The sequence below is a fragment of the Ceratotherium simum genome, chromosome 3, assembly GCF_057802395.1.
Source record: "Ceratotherium simum simum isolate JZ-2026a chromosome 3, ASM5780239v1, whole genome shotgun sequence".
NCBI classification, from domain to species: domain Eukaryota; kingdom Metazoa; phylum Chordata; class Mammalia; order Perissodactyla; family Rhinocerotidae; genus Ceratotherium; species Ceratotherium simum.
Genome location: NC_141902.1, coordinates 88,937,715 through 88,962,382, shown reverse-complemented (window position 1 = coordinate 88,962,382; position 24,668 = coordinate 88,937,715). Strand labels below are relative to the sequence as shown.

At 42.3% G+C, this 24,668-nt stretch overlaps 1 protein-coding gene across 1 annotated transcript in view; it reads left to right on the top strand.

Annotated features, from left to right (window-relative positions):
* Positions 1–4,702: 4,702 nt before the first annotated feature.
* SV2B (synaptic vesicle glycoprotein 2B) overlaps positions 4,703–24,668 on the top strand; it is a 189,647-nt gene continuing 169,681 nt past the window's right edge. The window contains exon 1 of the mRNA XM_087428900.1: positions 4,703–4,847. The gene's annotated coding sequence lies outside the window, so the exon portion shown is untranslated. The remainder of the gene's footprint in view (positions 4,848–24,668) is intronic.

Below are 24,668 nucleotides of genomic sequence, written 5' to 3'. Positions count from 1 at the left end.
ACAACAAAAGAAAATTCACAAATTTGTTTTTTATTGGTAAAGATAATAAAATGGATAAATTCCATACAAGGAGTAATAAAAAAAAGAGAAAAAAACACAAGTGATCAAAATCAGGAATGAAAAATTGGATATGATCACAGCTAATAAATTTTAAAACTGAAATAAAATAGTTAAAGTCCTTGAAAAGTAATAGTTGAGTAAAGCTGATAGAAAACCTGAATAGTCCTGTGGCTAAGAAAATAATTGAACTTGTAATTAAACATCTTTTCACAATGAGAACTTTAGGCTCTAATGGTTTCACTAGTGAATTTTTTCAAACTTTCAAGAAAGAAAGAATACCAATCTACACAAACTATTCCAGAAAGTAGGAATGAGAAAAACTTCTCAGCTCACTTTGTGAGGCCAGCACAGTTTTGATATAAAAACTTGACAGAGACATTACAAGAAAGCAAAATTATAAGTTAACATCTCCCATGAACACAGAATATTTTTAATATAAAAATATTAAACAAAATATTATCAAACAAAATCCAATGATATATATATATATATATAAAAAGATACTACATCGTTACCAAGCGGGGTTTATTTGAGGAATATAACATTGGTGTAACATTCAAAAGTCAATCAATGTGGGGCTGGCCTGGTGGTGTAGTGGTTAAGTTCTGTGCTCCACTTCAGCAGCCTTGGGTTCGTAGGTTCAGATCCCAGATGTGGACATACACACCTCTTGTCAAGCCATGCTGTGGTGGCATCCCATATATACAAAATAGAGGAAGATTGGCACAGATGTTAGCTCAGTGACAATCTTCCTCAAGCAAAAAAAATGGAGGGATATTGGCAACAGATGTTAACTTAGGGCCAATCTTTCTCACCAAAAAAAAAAAAAAAAGTCAATCAATGTAATTCCTCACATTAATTGAATAAAAGAGTAAAACTGTATGGTCATCTTAATAGATGCAAAAAAATTTGACAACATATTTATTATATACTTTTCAGCAAACTAAAAGAAAAAGTGAAGTTCTTTAATCTGATAAAGGTTAAAAAAATAAACACTCATGATTAACATCATACTTAATGGTAAGAGTGCTTTCCTTTTGAAATTAGGAATAAAGCAAGGCTGTTCATTATCATTACTTTTACAATTAACGTCATACATAAGAGTACAAAGACTTTTCTCCCTGAATTTAAGGATAAGACAAGGATGTCCAGTATCACAACTTTAATTTAACATTGTATGAGAGGTCCTAGCCAGAGCAATAAGGGAAGAAAAAGCTTAAATAAAAGATATAAACATTGGAAAAGAAAAAGTAAAATTCGTCTTTATTCATATATATTATATACCTTGAAAATCTAAAATAATGTACAAACTATTAAAATTAATCAATGACTTTAGTAATAACACAAGGATACAGGATATGAGGACGATATATTAAAATCAATTTTACTTTGGTATTAGATATAATTCAATATAAAGATGGTATACTAGCAATAAATGGAAAATGAAATGAAAGTACCATTTACAATAGAATCAAGAGCATCAAATACTTTAGCACAACACTAACAAAATATGAGCAAGATACCTCCACTGTCATCTATAAAATAACACTGAGAGAAATGAAGGAAGATCTAAATAAATGGAGAGACATACAATGTAAAAGGAGTGGAAAACAATATTATTAAGAGGTCAATTCTCACCAAATTGATCTATAAACTTAAGGCAATTCTAATCAAAATCCCATCAGGGTTTGTGTGTGCATGTGCATATGTGTATAAATCGATAAGTTGATTCTAAGATTCATGTGGAAAAGCTGAGGACCTAAGGGGCCAAGACAATTTGGAAAAAGAAGAACAAAACTGGTGGGCAAGCATTACCATATTTCAAGACTTACAGTAAAGGTAAACTAATTAAGACAGTGCAGTATTGGCACAAGGATATGTACATAGACCAATGAAATAGAATGGAGAGTCTAGAAATAGATCCACAGATAGATGGTCATTTGCTTTACAACAAAGGTGCTGTTGCAAGCCAAGGGATAAAGAAGGGTCTTTTCCATTATGATTCTGGAGCGTCTGGATATCTATGGGGAAAAAAATGAACCTTGAACCAACTTCATTCCACACATGAATAGAAGATAGACCAAAATATAAAAGAAAAAACAAAAAGGCTTCTAGAAGGAAACATTTGACAATAGGTGCCTGACCCTGAGGTAGATGAAGATTTCTTAAACAAGACCCTAAAAGCCATATGATTAATATTTTAACTATAAAAGAAAAAATGGATAAATTGTATTTCTTTAAAATTAAGAAAATAAAAATATAAGCCCCAAACTGGGAGAAGATATTGAAACTACGTATATCCAATCAAGGACTAATATCTAAAATATACAGATCGATAAGTAAAAGACAAAGAACTCAATAAATTGGTCAAAAGACTTGAAATGGCACTTCGCAAAAAGGTATTCAAATGGCCAATAAGCCATTTGAAAAGGTCAACATCATTTGTCAACAAAGAAATACAAAATAAAACTACATTGAAATACCACTACATACCCATAAGAATAGCTAAAATTAAAAGCACTGACAATGCCAAGTTATGGCAGAGAAGTAGAACATCTGGAAATCTCAAATACTGCAGGGGAGACTGTAAATTGGCACGACCACTTTGGAAAGCTGTTTGGTAGTATCTACTAAAGCAAAACATGTACTTACCCTATGACCTAGAAATTCTACTCCTAGTTACATATCCAAAAGAAAAGAATGCTTATGTCTATCAAATGTCCACAGTAGCTTTATTCATAGGTGCTAAAAACTGGAAGCAACCCAAATGTCCATCTCCAGGAGGAGGGACAAATCATGTTATATTCAGGCAAGGGAGCAATATACAGCAATAAAAAAGAATGACTTATTAATGTGTGTAACAATATGGACAAATCTCAGACATTATTTTGAGTAAAAGAAGCCATACATTAACAGACACATACTATACTGTATGATTCCATTCATATGTATGAATTTGAGAACAGGCAATACAAATTGATACTGAAAGAGGTGAGAGTAGTGGTTACATCTAGAAGATGAGTGGTTATTGCCAGAGAAGGTGTATAAAGAAATCTCTGAATACCAGAACTGTTCTATATCTTAATTTGGTGGCCCACCCTAATATATATTGAGCCGACACTGTATGCTGCGTGCCCTGTGCGCACATGGCAAATGAGAGAGGCATGTTTTTTTTGTAGCTTGTATTGAAGTGAGGAAGACAGATATGAGACACCTAACTTTAGTGACCTGCATTGGATGCTGTGGTATAGGAAGTAGTGGTGGCTCTAGGGATACAGAGCAGGGAAACTCCGTTATTCCAGGGATGAGGGGAGACTTCCTTGAGGAAGAGATGGCTCAAGTGAGAACCCTTAGGCATTAGGCAGGGCTAAGAGGATTGGGAGGAAGAGAACAGTATGTGCAAAGGCCTGGAGGTGAGAGAGTGAGAAGGAATTAAATATTTGGTACGGCTGGAGCAGAGGGGAAAAGAGGATGAAGAGGTGAGGCTGTGGGGTTCAGCAGGTGCCTGCTCTTTGGTGACTATATGAGATGTGTTAAAAGAGTTTTAGTTTTTCTAAGGATGTTGGGAAGCCAGAGCATGGTTGTAGGTAGGAAAGAGTCAAGATCACGTTTACATATTAAGAAATGAGTCTAGGAAGCTGAGCAGTTGAAGCCTTTGAGGTGGTCCAGGTGAGAGATGCTGGGGGCCTGAAGTAGGGAAGGGACAGAGGAGCTGGCCAGCAGGGTGCTGATGGTAGAGACCTGAGGAGGTGGAACCGAAGACCTTGCAATGGCGGTTATGCTGGATGAGGAAGAGGGAAGAGACTTTCAGGACATGACTTGTTTCAGCACTATTAAGAAAGGAATGTAGTTCCAGACCCTAGAGAAAGCCAGGCACCTCAGGAGTTGTTGTTTGATTTCATCTCTGAATTTCCAGCGTCACTTCGTTGCTTCTCAAGGCGTCTTGCTCCTGAAGAGAGCCTTTCATTGCAGGGTGAGCCTTGGCAGTTGAATTTGCTGAACTCTTTCGTGGGCGGAGTTGGGGTTGGAAGGAGGGAGCCAGGTGCAGGTGGAGGGCTTCCTGTAACGCGTCAAGCCCTCCAAGTCTTCCTCCCTCCTCCCACTCAGCAAGTAGGTTCTTTTCAGTTCTCTGATGAGGTAACGACGACAGAGAGATTTAATTACATCCATCGTGTGAGATATTTGTGGATGGGACTATTAGAGGATTCTCCTTCCCAGGAATTTGAGTCCTGTTCTCTGACGTATCCTAGTTGGGAGTCGGTGAAAAGGGATGTGGAGTACACAGCGCCCCCTCACCCCAGGCGGGGTGGAGAGAGCAAAGCGAGATGAAGACTACTATCAGTTGGGTACAAAACTCGAAACTCGAGGAATAAGAAGTTTAATATCTATTGGTCTGCAAATCCAGAGAGCCTGGGGCCTCACTGGGTTCCTTTCCACTGAGCCCCGCCTTGAATCAGAAGGGGATTTGGAAGCTAACAGCTGCCCGCCGCGAATACCTTTAATGCCCAGGCCGGGAAGAAAGCGGGTTAGGATCTGATCTCGCTGAAGCGAGGACCCAGGAGCCTCCCCACCTTCGGTGCTCGGTGCGGCGGGGGCGCGCTGCGCGCTGCGCCTGGGCAGGCGGCTGCGGCGGCGTGGGCGCGGTGATGCAGGTGTGACACCCGCCGACTCCTGCCTCCGCCCGGATCGCCCCAGCGCAGCGTTAGCTCGAGCTGCCGGCGGGGCCGCCAGGGCAGACGCTGCTCCGTCCGCACCCGGAGGCGGCCTCCGGCGGAATTCCCACCCAGGTAGGGGACGGCGTTGCTCTCTCCGGCGCGTGCAGCCCCGGCCGGGGCACGGACCCCGCGCGCTCCTGGGGGATCCCCAGCTCGCCTGCCGGGGCTGAAACGTACACGCTGGTGCCTCTGAATGTTGTTTATAGTAAACGGCACAAAAGACAGCGGAAGGTCTTGGACAGCCGGCGCAGAAAAGCAAGGACTTGCCCGCTGCCTGGGGCTGCGCGCTTCTTGGAAGGTGGCATCCCCAAGGGCTGTTTTTAAACCCTGTTTGAACTGTTAGCGCCATTCATAGTTTTGCAACTTGGGCTACTGACATTTATAACTCCGTTTCCACAAGCTTCCTAGCCACTGCTTTTAGTTTCAATTCTATTCCTATTAGATGGATTTTGTTGTTGTTGTTGGTTTGTTTTTAAAGAACAGATTAAAAACATGCTTCCACCTGGTGGCTCTGGGTTGGGGTTTGTGAGTATTTCTGTATGTGGAGGGCGCCCTCCGCGGGCGTGGGAGCCGTTTTCTTAGGGACCCAGAGAGGATTTGTTGATAGATGGATTTTAGCGCAAGGAAAAGAACATGATTTGTTCTGCAGGGATGGGTGAGCAAACGCGTTCAGGCAGGGAGGAGCGAGGCACCGCCGTTTCTTCCGCAGACGGGTGTTAGAAATCTTTGCTGTCCAGGGCTCAGCCGGGCTGCTGAAACACGATCCTTTATCCAGAGGTCACAGATGCAAACTAGCTCCGTTTAAAGGTAACTTGAAGCCGGTGTCTTGGGCTTTGATAAGAGCCGCCCAGGTTGGGTGGGGTGGTGCGCTGAGAGGTGCCTGCTCCTCTTTTTTTAAAGCCTGTTTGAGAGGTAAATGTGGGTGACTTTGAGGATCAGGGCAGGTGAGGGATGAGAGGTGTGTGTGTTTGGGGGAGAACTGGGTACTGCAGCCAGCTCAATGGTCACTCTGGGCTCTTCTGTGTGTCTGCCTCCTGCCCTTCCAGGAGAGGTGACTTGTCCTGCTTGCTCCAGTCCATGCAGTAGATACAGTGCAGGCTCATTCTGCATGTTTCTTGAGTCAGCAAATACTGAGCACCTAGTGTGTGCCAGAGGCCGGATTAATCCTTGGGGATGCAGACATGATGAAAACAAAAGTCCCGGCTCCCCAGAAGCTCACACCTGGTTGGGGAGAAACACCTGTAATAATGAAGTGCGATAAGTTCAGTAATGCAGGTGTGAAAAAAGAGTGGTGGGAGCGGAGAAGAGGAAGGAATCAATTGTGGCAATGATTATTTTTACAATGAAGCCCTCAGAGATGGGGCATTACACGGATTTCAGTAGGAACTGGGTCCCTCCCTTGGTCCCTTGGTCTGTGAGTGACCCACATCGCTCTCCCACCCCATTTACATCAGGGCCGCTGGATGGGCAGAGTTTTCCCAGTCACAGCAAGGCTGGTGTTCGCCGTACGTGACCAGACCCCAGTAGACACAGACACAGGCTGACACCAAAGGAGGAGGGCGCCCAGAGCAGGTCAGGCTTTTTTGTTTTTTTTTAATGGATGGTTTTCCTAAATTCCAGAGCCAGGAAGGTTTTGAAGCAGTACTTCACAGGTCAGGGATTCTGGAAAATTTTGAGGGATTCTCAGAGCAGATGAACTTCTGCCTTCTTCCCCCCTGGATCCGTGACCTGTCTGTGCTTGTCCCAGCCCAGTTCAAAAGGAAAGCTCTGACCTTGATTATATCTAAATGGGTAGAATAGAGGAAAGCTGAAACCATTACCACCAGTCTGCTCTGGGAGATGGAAATCCAATCTCAGGAATATTTCTTCCTGGACAAAAGCTGTGGTGGGTGATGAAAAATGACAAAATGCAGAGCTCTTGTGTTGTGCATGTTTGCCAGAGATGCATATCACGTGCATTTTGTAACCTAAGCCATCATGGAGGTATGTGAAAAGCAGGCTGGCGCACTGCAAGGAGCATGGGCTTTGATGCTCAAACAGACCCAGGTAAGTGTCTTGGGCAGGTTACTTAGCCTCTCTTTGTGCTTTGGTTTCCTGATCTGTAAAATGGAGATAACAATAGAGTTGTTATAATAATGACATAGTAGCTGCTTAAAAATATATGTTCATTGTGAAATGATTGTCGTATATAGATTGCTTGGCACAAAGTAGGTACTCAAGAAATGGCAGTTTGTTCATTGAGTACTTACTACGTGTCAAGTACTGCTCTATGTGTGGGGAATACAGAATTGAAGTAAATAAAGTCCCTCAAGGAGGTTAACTTGCGTGTGTGCAAGATAATGGACAAATAAATAAGTAACTAGTGTATCAGCCGATGACGCATTATAGTGGAAAGAAATAAAGCAGGCTAAGTGGAGTGGAGAGTGCTGCCAGAGGGGGGGAGGAGGGTTGTTATTCTTTTATGCAGCTTGGTCAGGGAAGGCTTTGCTGATAAGTGACATTTGACCAGACCCCTGGGGAGGTGAGGGAGCCAGCCAGGCAGATGTCTGAGGAAGAGCATTCTGGGCAGAGTTACAGCACCTGCAAAAACCCTGATGCAAGAGAGAGGTGTGTTCATAAGAAAATCAGAAAGGAGGGCAAGGAGGCTGTGGTTGAGTGAGTGAGGGGAGCAGCAGTAGGACTTGAGGTCAGAGGGTAATGCGGCAAGGTCACTGGGGTCGTGCCTCTTATGATTTATATTTGTCACTAAGATTTATGACCTGAGCTCTGGTTTAAGGAATTGGCGGGAATCCTACACTCTATGTTTAGAAGAAGGCTGGCTGGTAGACATAGGTTCCTGTGGTCACTCAGAGTGTAAATGAACGCAGCAAGAAGAGGTATAAATCTTTGCAAGGCGACAAGAAGCACAGGAATTAGGCAGACAGTGCAAAACTGTTCAGATATCTTTCATCCAGATCAAGGACTGTATTTGTGCTTCTGTTGAAGCTTAGTATTTCGTTTGTTTCCTTTCCCCCATAATGAAAGAAAGGGTCACCTTTAGTGAATGGTCCTGCAGGTATTGTCCTTGCTGGTTATTATTCTTTTTCCTTTGAGAGTGATAATAGTTTCTACGGTTATGGAAAGGTGTTGGAGTCAACTGGAAATGTACCGGCCTTTGGTGTACCATGGGCTGCATTTACATAATATCACATGACACATTTATTTGAGACGTCCTCCCATCTTGTAGGCTTCATATGAAAGTCACAGTTTGCTGCCATGCCCTTTTGAGGTTTGTTCCTCTCGAGAGCGTGTCTGGGGAGTTGAGAGCTCCATCCCACAGCTGTCCGTGGTGCGGTCGGGCTACTGCAGCGTGTTCCACGGACAGAAATGGGACTGGATGCCTGAGAACCTTGTCCAAGTTTCTCTGAAATAGGATGTGGTGAGGCTGGGTCACAGTCAGGGTGGCTGGGTGGGTGTCCCCCAAGTCACCGCAGAAGGTGACATTTACCTCTGTGAATGTCCCCCAATGCTTTTAGTCTTGCTGCCTCAGAAACCTGACCTGTCTCTCGAGGCCACATCACAGTGACCTTGCTCACCTGTATGCCGGTCTGTTGATTTGCAATGGCTGAGACACAGCGTGGCATGGTTAGTGTGTCTTCTTCCTGCAGACCCCCTTCATGAGAACTAAATCACAAGGAATTTTCCTGATGAGCACGTACTCAGAGCAAAGCAACTTAGATGCAGACCTTTGGGACTGATCACACACATTAGAGCTGATCTTGGCAACACATGTGCCAATCACATGTACATATCCTTGTGCCAATACTGCACTGTCTTAATTAGTTTACCTTTACTGTAAGTCTTGAAATATGGTAATGCTTGCCCACCAGTTTTGTTCTGTGGGTTTGCTGGGCAGTTCTGCAGATCTGGGTTGAGCTTGGTTGATCTCAGCTGCCTTTGCTCAAGTGATTTTGGTCTGCTGATGGAGTGGCTGAAGGCTGGCTGCTTTAGGGTAACCTCAGCTGGGATGACGTGGCTCTGTTCCATGTGGCCTCTCATCCTCCAATAGGTGAGCCCAGCGTGTTCACGTGGTAGTGGCAGGAATCCAAGAGAGAGTGGAAACTCACATGGCCTCTTGAGGCCTAAGCTTGTAACTTCCACACTGTCACTTCATCCTGTCTATTGACAAAAGTAAGTCACAAGGCCAGCCCAGAGTGAAGGAGTAGGGAATGGACTGCACTTTTTGTTGGGAGGAACTGCACAGTCACATTACAAAGAGCATTGATATGGGGAGGGGAAGAACTGGGGATATTTTTGCAATCAATCTACCATAGGGACCTCAATACTTAAGGTCCCCTTGGCTAAGACTTCTTTTCTCTTGAGCTCTGCTTGAATGAGCAATGTCTGCAACTTGGCCTTTTTTTCTTTTTCTTTTTTTCTGTGTTTCCGTGGCTGACCAACTGTAGACATATTTTTCTTTAGCCGGTCATTCATTCACCAAATATTTATTAAGCATTCTCTATGTGCCAGCCATGTTATAGGCAGACGATACAGCAGTAAAAATAACAAGATCTATCCTCATGAAGCATTCATCCTAGTTGGAGGAGACACATAATATGTGCGTAAACAAGTAAATGTGTAATACTAGATGATGAAAGAACCTCAAGCAGGGAAGGGAGGATGGGGAGTGCCTGGTTGAGTGGGGGTTGGGGGTAGGGTGGAGTAGGGGGTGGGCATTTTATATAAAGTGATCAAAGTGTCATGAAGGAAGTGAAAGAGTGATCCATATGGAGATCTGGGGAAAGACTCTTTCAGGTAGGGAAACAAGTGCAAAGGCCCTGAGGCAGCAAAGTACTGGCATGTTCTAGAGCAGCAAGGAGACTCATGTAGAAGGATCTGAGAGAGGGTGAGCATGGTGGAAGATGAGATCATAGAAATAGCAGGGAGCTAGGTAATACCGGGTCTTATAGGGCCTTGTATAGACTTTGGCTTTTACTCTGAGTGAGATGGGAAGCCACTGGAGAATTTCAAGCACAAGTTGCCATTATCTGATTTATGTTTTACAATGATCACTTGAGCTTTAGCTCTTAGAATAGACTCTGAGGGCTCAAGGGTGAAAACAGGGAGATCAGTCAGGAGGCTACTACAATGATCCGGCTGAGAGATGATGGTGGTGTGGACCAGGGTGTAGTGGTCATGGTGAGAAGTGGTCAAATTCTGGATGTATTCGATGATAAAGCAGATAGGACTTGCTGATGGGATAGATTTAGGGTATGAGAAAAAGAAGGGAGTCAAAGATGACTCCACATATTTTGACCTGCGTAACTGGAAGGAGTTGCCCTTTACTGACGTGGGGAAGGAACAATTATGGGGTTCAGTTGGACATCCAATGGGAGGTGTTAAATAGACAGTTATATATATGAGTCTAGAGTTAAAGGAAGAGGTCCTAGAAGGAGATATACATTTGATTATCATTAGCATGTTATTTATTTGTCCCTTCGATGAGCGAAGTCACTGCTGTATTATCAGTGCCCAGAATATTGCCTAGCACATGTATGTGCTCAGTGACTATTTACTGAATGAATGAATGGAACCATTTAATCACTGGAGATGACTGCAGATCTTTGCTTCAGTGGATCTAGAAGTGTGACTCCCTGAAGTTATTTCCTTTGTTTCCAAGGTCTCATGGGAGCCTTATTGTAGATTTTGTGGACTAAAAACAGATTTTAAATGTGAAGACTCCAGTTGCTTATAGCTTATAGAAAGCAATGCTTGGTGACAAGTAAGAAAGAGAAACAAGTGGAAACTGAAAAATAGCTCATACTTTCAAAAATGGAGACAAGATTTTCCAGAGAGAAGTGGTTGAAATTCAGGGGTGTGATGTTCTTGGGCTATTATTGTACTGCTCTTAATTTAAGATTAAGCAGGAGCAGGGAAGAATCTTGAAAAAGGGAGAAACTTATTTAAATCAATTTTATGCCAAGTGGAAGAGTGTCACCAGCTTGCTTGAAAAATCCCACATCTACAGCATCTTGCATAATGTGTTCCTGTTTATAAAAGGAGAGAAATAGGCAATAGCTTTACAGGGAAAGGGGAGGGATGGAATGACTTCAATCTCAAACACTACGTGCTGTGCGTTTCCTCCCCATGGTGTGGCTGAATATGTGAGTGTGAGTTTCGTTTGCAAAGATATTGGGGGGGGGGTGTTGAAAAAAAGTAGGTACTATAATTGAAAGCGGTTTCCTCTGTGTGTGTGTGTGTGTATGTGTGTGTGTGTGTGTGTGTGTGAGAGAGAGAGAGAGAGAGCGCCAATAGTGGGGGAAAAAAAGAATTGAAGTCCAGAAGGAAGTATGAGAAAGAGATAGCAAGTTGACCTCTATTTTTGTGAGTGGGTAACAGGCCTTACCATGTGGGCATAGGATGGAGCAGTGGGGTTTAGAATCAGATAGAACTTGGTTTGAACTCAAACTTCATTTCTTTCTAGCTGAGTAAACTTGAGTAAGTTATTTAATTTCTGAGTCTTGGTTTCCTCAGTTGTAAAATGATGATGGTGGTGATGATAATAATACTCAAGTGCTCTGCAGTTCCCTTCATGCTCCTGGACTTGGAAATATGTTGGTCTAAATGTTGATTAAGGGGTCGCTGTATTTGTTGAGGGACTTAAAGATTCTGTGTGAAGAGGCAGCTGACAACCTGTCATTTAACGTTGCCAGTGCTATTCAGAAGATTATTTGCATGGGGCCCATGCTGTTCAAAATGGAACAAGTAGATAATAATCAGCCTTGTGGGCTAGAGATTTCCAAGGTGCCTTGGAGGAAAACCAACCTTCTATTCTCTGCTTCTCTGCAATAAACTGACCCCACTAGCTCAGCTCTGCAATGTCCCATGGTTTGTTGGAATTCCATGATGAAAACTTCTGAGTCGCTTGGATTATGTAGATGCAGAAACTTTCCGTCAGATGCCTCTGGGCTTTGCTCCCACAAAATCTGCCCCATGGTGTCTTCTACTGGATAAGTCTGCTGTTCTCCCTGTTCCAGGCAAATGGTAGGCACTCAATAGATATTTATTACATGCATGAATGAGTAAATGCTGCTGTGGTTCCTCTATTGGCTGAGCCTCTTCCTGGTTATTCCTCACTGGCCTGGACAAGAAATGAGTGTAAGTCACAGTGAAGAGCTAAGTCTTCAGCACCTAGTCAGTACTCAACAGCTAATGGTTTCTCTCCCCCCACCTCCGTGCCTATGCTGCCATTCTGGCCTCCTCTAGATCAAGGAACATGCACTCAGCTTTCTGTTAGCCTTCAGACACATCAGCAGCGAGGGCCACAGCTCCCTTGCTGCACTGCCCGTTGATCACAGCTCACCCAACAGTGTCTCGTGCTCTAGCAATGGAGACTCACACCATGGATGCCCTCCTTCAACTCACCACACAGAAGCCTGTGGTCCTAGCAAGTCTCTGGTTTTCTATAAGACTCCTGCTCCACCCACTTCCTGTCCCCTTCAGTCGTTAGAGCTTGCTTCTGTCTTGGATGGCAGTGGAGAGAGTAGCATTAGCTTTCTTTTCCCAAAATTCAATTGAAAATTCTCCCCTAACCGGTGACTGTGTAATCCCTCAGGAATTGAGTTGAACTGAACCTCTTCTTGGAGCTAGATCATACAGGCCATGTCCTTTCTCCCATTTCCACTTTATAGATGGGAAACCTGAGGCCCAGGGAAAAGAAATCACAGACAAAAGTGCCCTTGGAGAAGTGGTTGAACAACCTCATTTCTTTTCCTTCCAGCTCTGCATAGATGCAAGAGAAGGTAATTTTGCCAGATCTCTGGGGCCTTCTAGAATCACAGCTGTCTGGGTCTGGAAGTTGGCTGTTTAAGGCAGGAGCTGGGTGCCATTAACTGCTTCCTGTGTCAACCCCAGATGACACCTGTGTTGGCAGGAGCTCTGAGCTCCTAAAACTCACCTAAGCAGAGATAGGTGTGAGTTTTCAAGGTCCTTCCATGACAGAAAGCTGCAAATGAGTATTGCTAAGGAGATGGAATGGACGTGTCCTTGGATAAATGTGCCATCCATCGTTATTGCCTCGTGTGCAGGTTTTGTCTTAATAAATATTTCATGGACAGGTTTCTTTTCAGATCCAGAACAAGTTCAAGGTAATAGAAGGACTTATTTGAACCACAGGATCTTCATGTTTCAGAGCTGAAGGGACCTTAGAAAGCAGGAATCTAAACTCCTTACTAAGCGAAGGAGGGAGCTGAGTCCGGAGAAGGAAATGACTTATTTAAGAGCCTACAGTAAGTTCACGATGGAGAGAGGATCCAGCCCAAGTCAGGGCCGCACCAACATGAGTTCAGCTGAGGGTAGAGATTAAGAAAGAACAGGAAAACAAGGCCTGGGTTCCTTCATTACTGTGCTTAGAAATCCTCTGAAACAGCACAACTAGTTTTCCCAGGCAGGTGAGAGCCTGGTTAGGCCTCGCGATAGCTTCTTCCAAAAACTCCTCTGGGATTTCCCGTGCCGACTCCCAAAGCCCAGGCCCAGGGAAGGCTGCTCTTGTTTTGCTTGCGGCCTCTGCTCTCCTGCATGCACAGAATCCGGCCGTGGCCTCTCGCCTGATCCGTGGTGCAGCAGATGGTGCTGAGGAGTGGAGCCCAGCTGGCACGTGGGCGGCTCTGAGGGAGAGGAGACGCCGTTGTGGGGTGGCCTGCTCCAGGCAGAGTGCTGGGCCTGGGGATGGGGCTGGAGGGGTCACAGCAGTGGCAGGAGCTCTTGACCTTGGCCCTGGAGAGCTCCAGGGACTCAGCTGCACACTGACTCCTACCATGAGTGATGAACGCATCCCACCGTGGTCGCTTAAACGTCCATGGGTTACACGCAGCCACTTTTATTTTTGTAAGCAAAGCATAAAATTAAGCTCTAAGGAAAGGGAAGCTATAAGGAAGCAATGTAAAAGCAGTAGCTTAAAAATTAAAGTCACAGAAGACAAGCTCAAGTGGAACAATGCAGAGGTAGACTGGAAAGGGTCAGAAGCAATAGGGAAACAGGGTGGGGTGCTGAGCCAAGTTCTCCTCTCCTCCCCGTGATGGATAACTTTTCTTTTCTTGTTTCGGTGGTGCTGGCCGATGTCTGGCACAGAAGCTGTGCCGGGCTCCAGTCCTTAAGTCACGGGATGGGTGGCCTCTGTTTCCAAGTGGCCCAGTGTGCGGGCTCTTGGGACACCACAGAGGGCTGTCAGAGGCCAGGTTAGTCCTATCAGGTTCTCAGTTTCATCTGTGTCACTCCCAGGTTGATGTCCTGGTACTTTCAGCCCATTGACTCTAGACAAGTAAGGCCCCTTCTGGTGGGCTCGACCTACTAGTCAGTTCCTGGATTCTTGAGCTTCTTTGAGATGGCAGAGGGTAAAGAGCCCCAGAGCCAGTCTCCCTAGGTTCTCAGCCTGGCTCTGCTTCTTACTAATGTGAGATCTTGGGGAAGTCATTCACAGCTCTGTGCCTCAGTTTCCCAATCAGTAAAATGGGAATGATGATAGTATTACCTACTCTGTAGAGTTATGGGGAAGAAGACATCAGTTAACTTGCACAAAGGGCCTAGAACAGTGCCTGCCTCCTAGCGAGTGCTCATTGATGGCAGACATATTAAATGCCACTTCCTGAATCCAACAACTCGCTGAGGTCCATTTGTGGCAGCTGCAGCTCCAGATTGAGAGTCTCACCCTAGATTCCCTGGAGCAAGCTCAGGGCTCTGGTCTGCCCCCTCTGCTCTCACCGTGGAGAGACAAGAGAATGCTTAGGGCTTGCCCATCTGGGAATCGAGGGGAACAGTCACCCTCAGGTTGTGAGGATCACCACCAGCCTTGACTCAGCACTTTAGTATCGCAAGCATGGGATCCTCACAACAACCCTTGAATAAGCAGCTTGTAAATCTGTTTTATTCCTACTTTATAGATAAAGAGATGGAAACTGAGAAGTTTAATTTTGCAGCAAACATTAATTTAGTACTAAGTACTGGGGACACACATATGCATCAGATATTGTTCCTCTAGGAGCCTTGAAGTTTGATCATGTGACAATAATGATTATTATCGTGCACATATGATTTCATTTAATTCTCACAATCCCTATAAAGTGGGGGATTATTGTCTCCATTTTATAATGGAGTAAACTGAGGTTCAGAGAAGTTAAATAACTTGCCCAAAGTTTAGTGTCTACTATAGAAGCCGCCTAATGCTCTAGAACGTGTTCTTTGCACTGTGCTATGTTCCCTCCTCACACAGTCCATGAAGGCTTATTAGGGGTGGCACTGGGCCTCAACCCACAACCCCAACTGCAGCCTCCCCCACTTTTGCTGCTACAAGCTACTCTCTCCTAAAGGGAGTTTGCAAATATCTAGCTAATACCTGATGGGCTTAAACCAGGCTCTGGATCCAACCTGCTTCCCAGCTATCCTTGATGATAATGGGCCCTAACTTGGTGCTCCATGGCTCATAACTGAGTTTCTTCTATAACTTTGAGACCAGTCTCCTATCTTCCCCAAGAATGGGTTGAGAGAAATCTGCTTGTGTTCCTCTGCATGATTGACTTCGTTAATTCTAGACTCTAAGATTGATTTTGGGCCCACGCCCAAACCATACTCTTCTGCAAAGATTTATTGAGCCACTGCTACATTCTAGGCCTCGTTTTTTAAGCTTTTCTCTTCTTGGAAGGGTCTCTGTTTCCTCTCTCTAAACCCTTTCATCCTCTGGAAGCAGGGGTCTCTGAGGTTTGCCTCCCTTGCTGCCCCAGGTGCATCATGTGCCCATGCAAACAAACCTCAGGGCCTTGTCACTCAAAGTATGGCTCTGGACCAGTAGCATCAGCATCACTCAGGAGCTTGTTAGAAATGTGGAATTTCAGGCCCCACTCCAGACCTGCTGAATCAGAACCTGCATTTTAACAAGATCCCCAGGTGATTTGTCTGCCCAATTAAAGCAGGGCACAAGTACAATCTCTTCATACCTTTTTTTCCTATCTTGAGAGCTCACGTGGTCACATACTCTTGGCCCCACACCTCTTGGTTCATCAGGGAAGCAGGATCATGACTTGGGCCGGGACTGAGCTTCTCTGTTGGCCAGGTCCTACAGGTGCTGCAGTGCCTAGGCTGTGCCATTGGGGAGCTCATTAGTTAATAATTATAATGCATGGTAAGAAGGTGACATCATGGAGATATATACTGAGTGAATGTTTGTGGGAGCACAAACTACAAGCACTTGCTATTCCTGCATGAGGAGAGAAAACTGAGGGCCAGGAAAAGCTATTGGACAGGATGAAGGGGTATTGCTTAATTGAGCCTTGAAGGATGGGTAGGAGTTTTCCAGGTGGGTGGTGAGGAGGAGAAGGGTATTGTTGATAGGGAAAATAGTTTGAGGAGAAGCACAGAGACCTGAAAGTGCTAGGTTGATTTGGGAACAATAAGCAGTCTGGTGTGGCTAAAGTCTGGTGTGAGGTGGTGTTGGCTACGGGAGTGGAAGAGAGGGAGAGGGGGATGGGGAGGAGAAGTTTGGTGGGAAGTGGCATGGACACCCACTGCAATCTCTTGGAGGTTCAAAGGTTATCATCAGGTGTGCTGAGGAGGGAAAAGCTCAGGAACTACTGAGATAACAGAGGAGCTGATTGTCTTGGCTCCTTGAAATGGTCCTGCAAGTGGAGATAACCACTGTCCTGTGCTTCAGCCACAAGGCTTGGCTGTGTGTGAATTGAGTTGATCGGAAGTCTGATATAGCCTCGATCACAGACATCCATCCAATTAGAGAAACAACAGCCTTGGAAACTGTGATTCATGTCTTGAAGATGTTTTAAGGTACAGAAAGACCCAAGAGAGCATGGAAAACATTTAAGAAATATAAAGAAGCCCTTAGACCATAATCGCCCAGGACAAATGGAGCAGAAAGTTCTGTTTTATGTATTTGAAATAGATGAAAGAGATGCAAGGGAACCAGGGAAGCAGCGTTATTTCTCAGGCAGCTGCCTGGATTACATGGTTCCATCCGTAACTGCTCCAAGAGTCACTAATATTGGATTTCCCCCCTTTCCCCTTCTCGCCACCATTTTGGATATATTACGACCACATTACAGGTAATCCTGAAAAGAGAGAAAAGGAAAATTCACCTGTAAGCCCACCATCTATGTAAGCATTTTGAATTATTTTCTTTATTCAGGAATAACCACATTAAGTACGCAGTTTTGGTGCCTGTGGCGGAGACTGGCAAGCTCGTTCATCAAACCTGTTGCCCCCTCTTCCTGGGCATGCAGACTCCATCTCCCAACCTCCTTTGCAAGTGGGCGTGGCCACGTGACCGGTCTGCTGCTGCGATGAGGATGGGCGTGACGGGCACCGCTTCCAGGCCTGGTCCCTGAAGCTCCACGTGTGTTCCTCCAGGCCCTTTTCCCATCCACTGGCTGGCCCTGCTTGGGGCTGCCTTAGGTGCAAGAAATAAACTCTGCCTGTGTTCAGCTACTGACTGTTTAAAATTTATTTGTTACAGCAGTTAGCCTACCTTTATCAATACAGAATCTGAAAATTTAATTAGGGATTTCTCACAAGCTTATGGGAACACATGGCAAAGGATCAAGAGGAGTGTTTCCTGATAATATAGAGATTAAAAAGATACCTCTGGGCTGACTGTTGGGTTGCCTGTTTCCTAGGAGCTCCTTCAATGCAGAAAAGGCTACGAGGTTAAACACACAGTTTTTCCTCTGATGACAGTTCCAGGAGTGTATGCACTCCGAAAAGACTAAAGTTCGATATTTTCCCTTTCCTTCCCCATTGTTTCTGACTTCTACAAAATGATGGGGATATCTTGTAGAATCCGGTATCATTTTTTAAAAGATTAGGCTCCACAAATAATAATCTTTTTTCCTGAAGACCTGGGAAATGCTTGCCACATAAATAATTGAGTATTGGATCTAGTTGTATTATACGATGTGATCTAGCATCTTCTGTGCTGAGAACTGTGCTAGGCAAGGCTGGAAAGCTTCCTGGACATAAGCTCTACCTTTAGTGGCATGCACCTGAACACTGTGTAGTATATGTGCCTCAGATGAAGCTGACTTCTCCAGATAAGTCGGTTATGTATATCCTTCTTTGTAGATCTGACCATCCATGGAGACTTGGATGTAACTAACAGATGAATTCAATCTTTTTGCTCCTGATGCTGTAGTGTAGATTCTCAAAGGGCAGGGGGAGAGGCGTGGTCAGAGGTTTATTGGCCAGTGTATTTGCAAAGGCTAATGTTTTGTGGGTGTAGAAGGGGTTTTGGGGCCAAGTGCAGCATAGTATAAATTTTATTCTTGCTCAAAAGTGACCACTTAACAGTTATATTTCTAGTTCATTATTATTATTATTTTGGATCCTACTGATCTGTTATTCTAATATGAAGTGATTGGTTTCAAGATCTGCCACAGTGTGGTCTTAGCGAGACTTCTTTCCCCTGGTGAACTATAGGAAGTATTGTAGTGAACACTGGTGGATTCCCCAACTGACATTCCACCCAGATGATTAGTCTAGGTCAACAGTGATAATTCCACTCACTAGTGATTGGCTCAGAAAAGTGAACTCAATTCTGGCTAATGAGACATAAAGATAAATTAGCAAAAGGGCTTCTGGGAAAGGTTTTCTTGTTCCTAAGATGGAAAAACACACAGAATACACAGTCCATTTTCTTCCTCTGCACATTGTCATATGTAGATGTCACAACTGAAATGGTGGTAGCTATTGCTATCAGCTTGAGGGTAAAACCGATATGAAGGGACGGCAGAGAGGAGATGTGGAAAGAACCTGGGCTCCAGCTGATATCATCGAGTTTATGAATCAACTCATTCTGGAATCCCTACATCTGGACTTTCTGTTTCCTTATTGCTTAAGGTAGTTCTGTTTCATTGAGACAAAATAGTTTTTTATGTGGAAAACACTGTTGGCTGCCTGCTCAATATTTTTTCCCCTTTTTTTATTGCTATGAGGACCTCACTTTTTTTTTTTTTCAGGGAGGGAAGGGCAATATGCCCAGCTAAAAAATGCTTCCTCTTCAGATTCCTTTTCAGCTCGAGATGGCCATATCACCCATCTAATTCTAGCTATTGAGATATAGATGAAAATATCTGAGTGGGGCTTCAGGAAAATCTTTTTAATAGGAATAGATTTTTTTTCACCTTCTACACTGTTAGTTATATTTAGGATTATAGGTAATATTTGTTGAATTGTGAAGTACTTCATCTAGGTATAAATTGTATATTATCTAGCAGGTAACGTTTAGAATTTGAGTTATGGCTTTGTTGCCACTGTTTAGTTTCAGTATATATGCAATTTACATCCAATTTGAGGTTGTTTTTCTTCACTTAAAGAGTTTTTTTTAGGAGGGATCACAAATTACTAGACAATAGTAAGCTGTTGTCTGGTGTTGCTCAGTAACGCACTGTATTTGTTTATTTTTGTTTTTGCCTTTTGACCCCCTTCACCCATTGCCCACCGACTCCCTACCTCTGGCAACCACCAATCTGTTCTCTGTATGTATGAGCTTTTTTTTTTTTTTAAGATTCCACATATAAGAGAGATCATACAGTATTTGTTTTTCTCTGTGTGACTTATTTCACTTAGCATAATGCCCTCATGGTCCATCCATGTTGCCACAAATGGCAAGATTTTATTCTTCTTTATGATTGAATAATATTCTATTGTGTATATATATATAGTTTCTTTATATATATAAAGAAGTATATATCTTCTTATATCTTGTGTATATATACACAGTTTCTTTATCCATTCATTTGTTGATGGACACTTAGGTTGCTTCCATATCTTGGCTATTATAAATAATGCTGCAATGAACATGGAGGTGCATATATCTTTTTGAGTTAGTGTTTTCATTTTCTTTGGATAAATACACAGGGGTGGAATTGCTGGATCATATGGTAGTTTTATTTTTAATTTTTTGAGGAACCTGCATACTATTTTCCATAGTGGCTGCATTAATTTACATTCCTACCAACAGTGCACAAGGGTTCCCTTTTCTCCACATACTTTCCAGTGCTTGTTATTTCTTGTCTTTTTGAAAATAACCATTTTAAACAGGTGTGAGGTGATATCTCATTGTGGTTTTGATTTGTGTTTCCCTGATGATTAATAATATTGAGCATCTTTTCATGTACCTGTTGGCTGTCTGTATGTCTTCTTTGGAAAAAATGTCTATTTGGATCTTCCGCCCATTTCTTAATCAGATTGCTTGTTTTTTTGCTATTAAATTGTATGAGTTCTTTATATATTTTGAGTATTAGTCCCTTGTCAGATATATGATTTGCAAATATTTTCTCTCATTCAGTAGGTTGTCTTTTCATTTTATTGATGGTTTCCTTTGCTGTGCAGAAGCTTTTTAGTTTGATGTAGTCCCACTTATTTTTTTTTAAATTTTTTGTTTATTGCAGTAACATTGGTTTATAACATTATATAAATTTCAGGTGTACATCATTATACTTCTATTTCTGCATAGATTACATCACGTTCACCACCCAAATACTAATTACAACCCATCACCACACACACGTGCCTAATCGTCCCTTTGCCCTCCGCCCATCCCCTTCCCGTCTGGTAACCGCCAATCCAATCTCTGTCTCTATGTGTTTATTTGTTGTTGTTATTATCTACTACTTAATGAGTGAGATCATATGGTATTTGACCTTCTCCCTCTGACTTATTTCACTTTGCATAATACCCTCAATGTCCATCCATGTTGTCACAAATGGCTGGATTTCATCATTTCTTATGGCTGAGTAGTATTCCATTGTGTATATATACCACATCTTCCTTATCCATTCGTCCCTTGATGGGCACTTAGGTTGCTTCCAAGTCCACTTTTTTTTTTTTTTAAATTTTTTGTTTATTGCAGTAACATTGGTTTATAACATTGTAAAAATTTCCGGTGTACATCACTATACTTCTATTTCTGCATAGGTTACATCATGTTCACCACCCAAATACTAATTACAACCCATCACCACACACATGTACCGAATTATCTCTTTCACCCTCCTACCTCCCCCCTTCCCCTCTGGTAACCACCAATCCAATCTCTGTCTCTATGTGTTTGTTTATTGTTGTTATTGTCTACTAGTTAATGAAGGAAATAATACAGTATTTGACCTTCTCCCTCTGACTTATTTCACTTTGCATAATACCCTCAATGTCCATCCATGTTGTCACAAATGCCTGGATTTCATTGTTTCTTATGGTTGAGTAGTATTCCATTGTGTATATATACCACATCTTCTTTATCCATTCATCCCTTGATGGGCACTTCGGTTGCTTCCAAGTCTTGGCTATCGTGAATAATGCTGCAATGAACACAGGGGTGCATGTATCTTTATGCATTGGTGTTTTCAAGTTCTTTGGATAAATACCCAGCAGTGGAATAGCTGGATGGTATGGTAGTTCTATCCTTGATTTTTTGAGGAATCTCCATACTGTTTTCCATAGTGGCTGCGCTAGTTTGCACTGCCACCAGCAGTGTATGAGAGTTCCCTTCTCTCCACATCCTCTCCAACACATGTTGTTTCCTGTCTTGTTAATTATAGCCATTCTGACGGGCGTGAGGCGATATCTCATTGTAGTTTTGATTTGCATTTCCCTGATAGTGATTTTGAACATCTTTTCGTGTGTCTGTTGGCCATCTGTATATCTTTGGAGAAATGTCTGTTCAGGTCCTTTGCCCATTTTTTAATTGGGTTGGTAGTTTTTTTGTTGTTGAGATGCATGTGTTCTTTATATATTTTGGAGATTAAGCCCTTATCAGATGTATGGTTTGCAAATATCTTCTCCCAATTGTTAGGTTGTCTTTTCATTTTGTTGATGGTTTCCTTTGCTGTGCAGAAGCTTTTTAGTTTGATGTAGTCCCATTTGTTTATTTTTTCTATTGTTTCTCTTGCCTGGTCAGACATGGTGTTTGAAAAGATGTTGGTAAGACCCATGTCGAAGAGCGTATTGCCTATGTTTTCTTCTAGAAGTTTCATAGTTTCAGGTCTTACATTCAAGTTTTTAATCCATTTGGAGTTAATTTTTGTGTATGGTGTAAGGTAAGGGTCTCCTTTAATTTTTTTGCATGTGGCTATCCAGTTTTCCCAACACCATTTGTTGAAGAGACTTTCTTTTCCCCATTGTATGTTCTTGGCTCCTTTGTCAAAGATTAGCTGTCCATAGATGTGTGGGTTTATTTCTGGGCTTTCGATTCTATTCCATTGATCTGTGTGTCTGTTTTTGTGCCAGTACCATGCTGTTTTGGTTACTATAGCTTTGTAGTATATTTTGAAATCAGGGAGTGTGATACCTCCAGCTTTGTTCTTTTTTCTCAGGATTCCTTTAGCAATTCGGGGTCTTTTGTTGTTCCATATAAATTTTAGGATTCTTTGTTCTATTTCTGTGAAAAATGTTGTTGGAACTTTGATAGGGATTGCATTGAATCTACAGATGGCTTTAGGAAGTATGGACATCTTGACTATGTTAATTCTTCCAATCCAAGAGCACGGAATATCTTTCCATTTCTTTGTGTCTTCTTCAATTTCTTTCAGAAATGTTTTATAGTTTTCAGTGTACAGATCTTTCACCTCTTTGCTTAAGTTTATTTCTAGGTATTTTATTCTTTTTGTTGCAATTGTAAATGGGATTGTATTCTTAATTTCTCTTTCTGCTACTTCGTTGTTAGTGTATAGAAATGCAACTGATTTTTGTATGTTGATTTTGTATCCTGCAACTTTACCATATTCGTTTATTACTTCTAAAAGTTTTCTGGTGGATTCTTTAGGGTTTTCTATATATAAAATCATGTCATCTGCAAATAGTGACAGTTTCACTTCTTCCTTTCCAATGTGGATCCCTTTTATTTCTTTCTCTTGCCTGATTGCTCTGGCTAGGACTTCCAGTACTATGTTACATAGGAGTGGTGACAGTGGGCATCCTTGTCTGGTTCCTGTTCTTAGAGGGATAGCTTTCAGTTTTTCACCATTGAGGATGATATTAGCTGTGGGTTTGTCATATATAGTCTTTATTATGTTGAGGTACTTTCCTTCTATACCCATTTTATTCAGAGTTTTTATCATAAATGGATGCTGTATCTTGTCAAATGCTTTCTCTGCATCTATTGAGATGATCATGTGATTTTTATTCTTCATTTTATTAATGTGGTGTATTACATTGATTGATTTGCGAATGTTAAACCATCCCTGCGTACCTGGAATAAATCCCACTTGATCATGGTGTATAATCTTTTTAATGTATTGTTGCATGCGATTTGCTAGTATTTTGTTGAGGATTTTTGCATTGATGTTCATCAGTGATATTGGCCTGTAATTTTCTTTTTTTGTGTTGTCCTTGTCTGGTTTTGGTATCAGGGTAATGTCTGCTTCGTGGAATGAGTTAGGGAGCTTCCCCTCCTCCTCCATTTTTGGGAAGATTTTGAGAAGGATAGGTATTAAGTCTTCTTTGAATGTTTGGTAGAATTCCCCAGGGAAGCCGTCTGCTCCTGGACTTTTATTTTTGGGGAGGTTTGTGATTACTGTTTCGATCTCCTTACTGGTGATTGGTCTATTCAAATTCTCTACTTCTTCTTGATCCCGTTTTGGAAGGTTGTATGATTCTAAGAATTTATCCATTTCTTCCAGATTGTCGAATTGGTTGGCATATAGCTTTTCATAGTATTCTCTTATAATCTTTTGTATTTCTGAGGTGTCTGTTGTAATTTCTCCTCTTTCATTCCTGATTTTACTTATTTGTGCCTTCTCTCTTTTTTTCTTGGTGAGTCTAGCTAAAGATTTGTCAATTTTGTTGATCTTTTCAAAGAACCAGCTCTTGGTTTTATTAATTTTTTCTATTTTTTTTTGATCTCTATTTCATTTATTTCTGCTCTGATTTTTATTATTTCCCTTCTTCTACTGATTTTGGGCTTTGTTTGTTCTTCTTTTTCCAGTTCCTTTACGTGCCTTGCTAGATTGTTTAGTTGAGATTTTTCTTGTTTGTTGAGATAGGCCTGTATCGCTATAAACTTCCCTCTTAGAACTGCTTTTGCTGTATCCCATAAATTCTGGCATGTCGTATTTTCATTTTCATTTGTCTCCAGGTATTTTTTGATTTCTTCTTTGATTTCTTCGTTGACCCAATCATTGTTCAGTAGCATTTTGTTTAATCTCCACGTATTTGTGGCTTTTCTGATTTTCTTCCTATAGTTGATTTCTAGCTTCATACCGTTGCGGACAGAAAAGATGCTTGGTATTATTTCAATCTTCTTAAATTTATGGAGACTTGTTTTGTGGCCTAATATGTGATCGATCCTGGAGAATGTTCCATGTGCCTTTGAAAAGAACGTGTATTCTTCGGTTTTTGGATGGAATGCTCTGTATATATCTACTAGGTCCATCTGTTCTAAGGTGTCGTTTAAGGCCAATGTTTCCTTATTGATCTTCTGTTTGGATGATCTATCCGTTGGTGTAAGTGGAGTGTTAAAGTCCCCTACTATTATTGTGTTACTGTCTATTTCTGTTTTTATGTCTGTTAATAATTGCTTTATATATTTAGGTGCACCTACATTGGGTGCGTAGATATTTACAAGTGTTATATCCTCTTGTTGGATTGTTCCCTTGATCATTATGTAATGCCCTTCTCTGTCTCTTTTACAGTTTTTGTTTTAAAGTCTATTTTGTCTGATATGAGTACTGCTACCCCAGCTTTCTTTTCATTGCCATTTGCGTGGAGTATCTTTTTCCATCCCTTCACTTTCAGTTTGTGAGTGTCTTTAGGTCTGAAGTGTGTCTCTTGTATGCAGCATATATATGGGTCTTGTTTTTTTATCCAGTCAGCCACCCTATGCCTTTTAATTGGAGCATTTAGTCCATTGACGTTTAAAGTAGC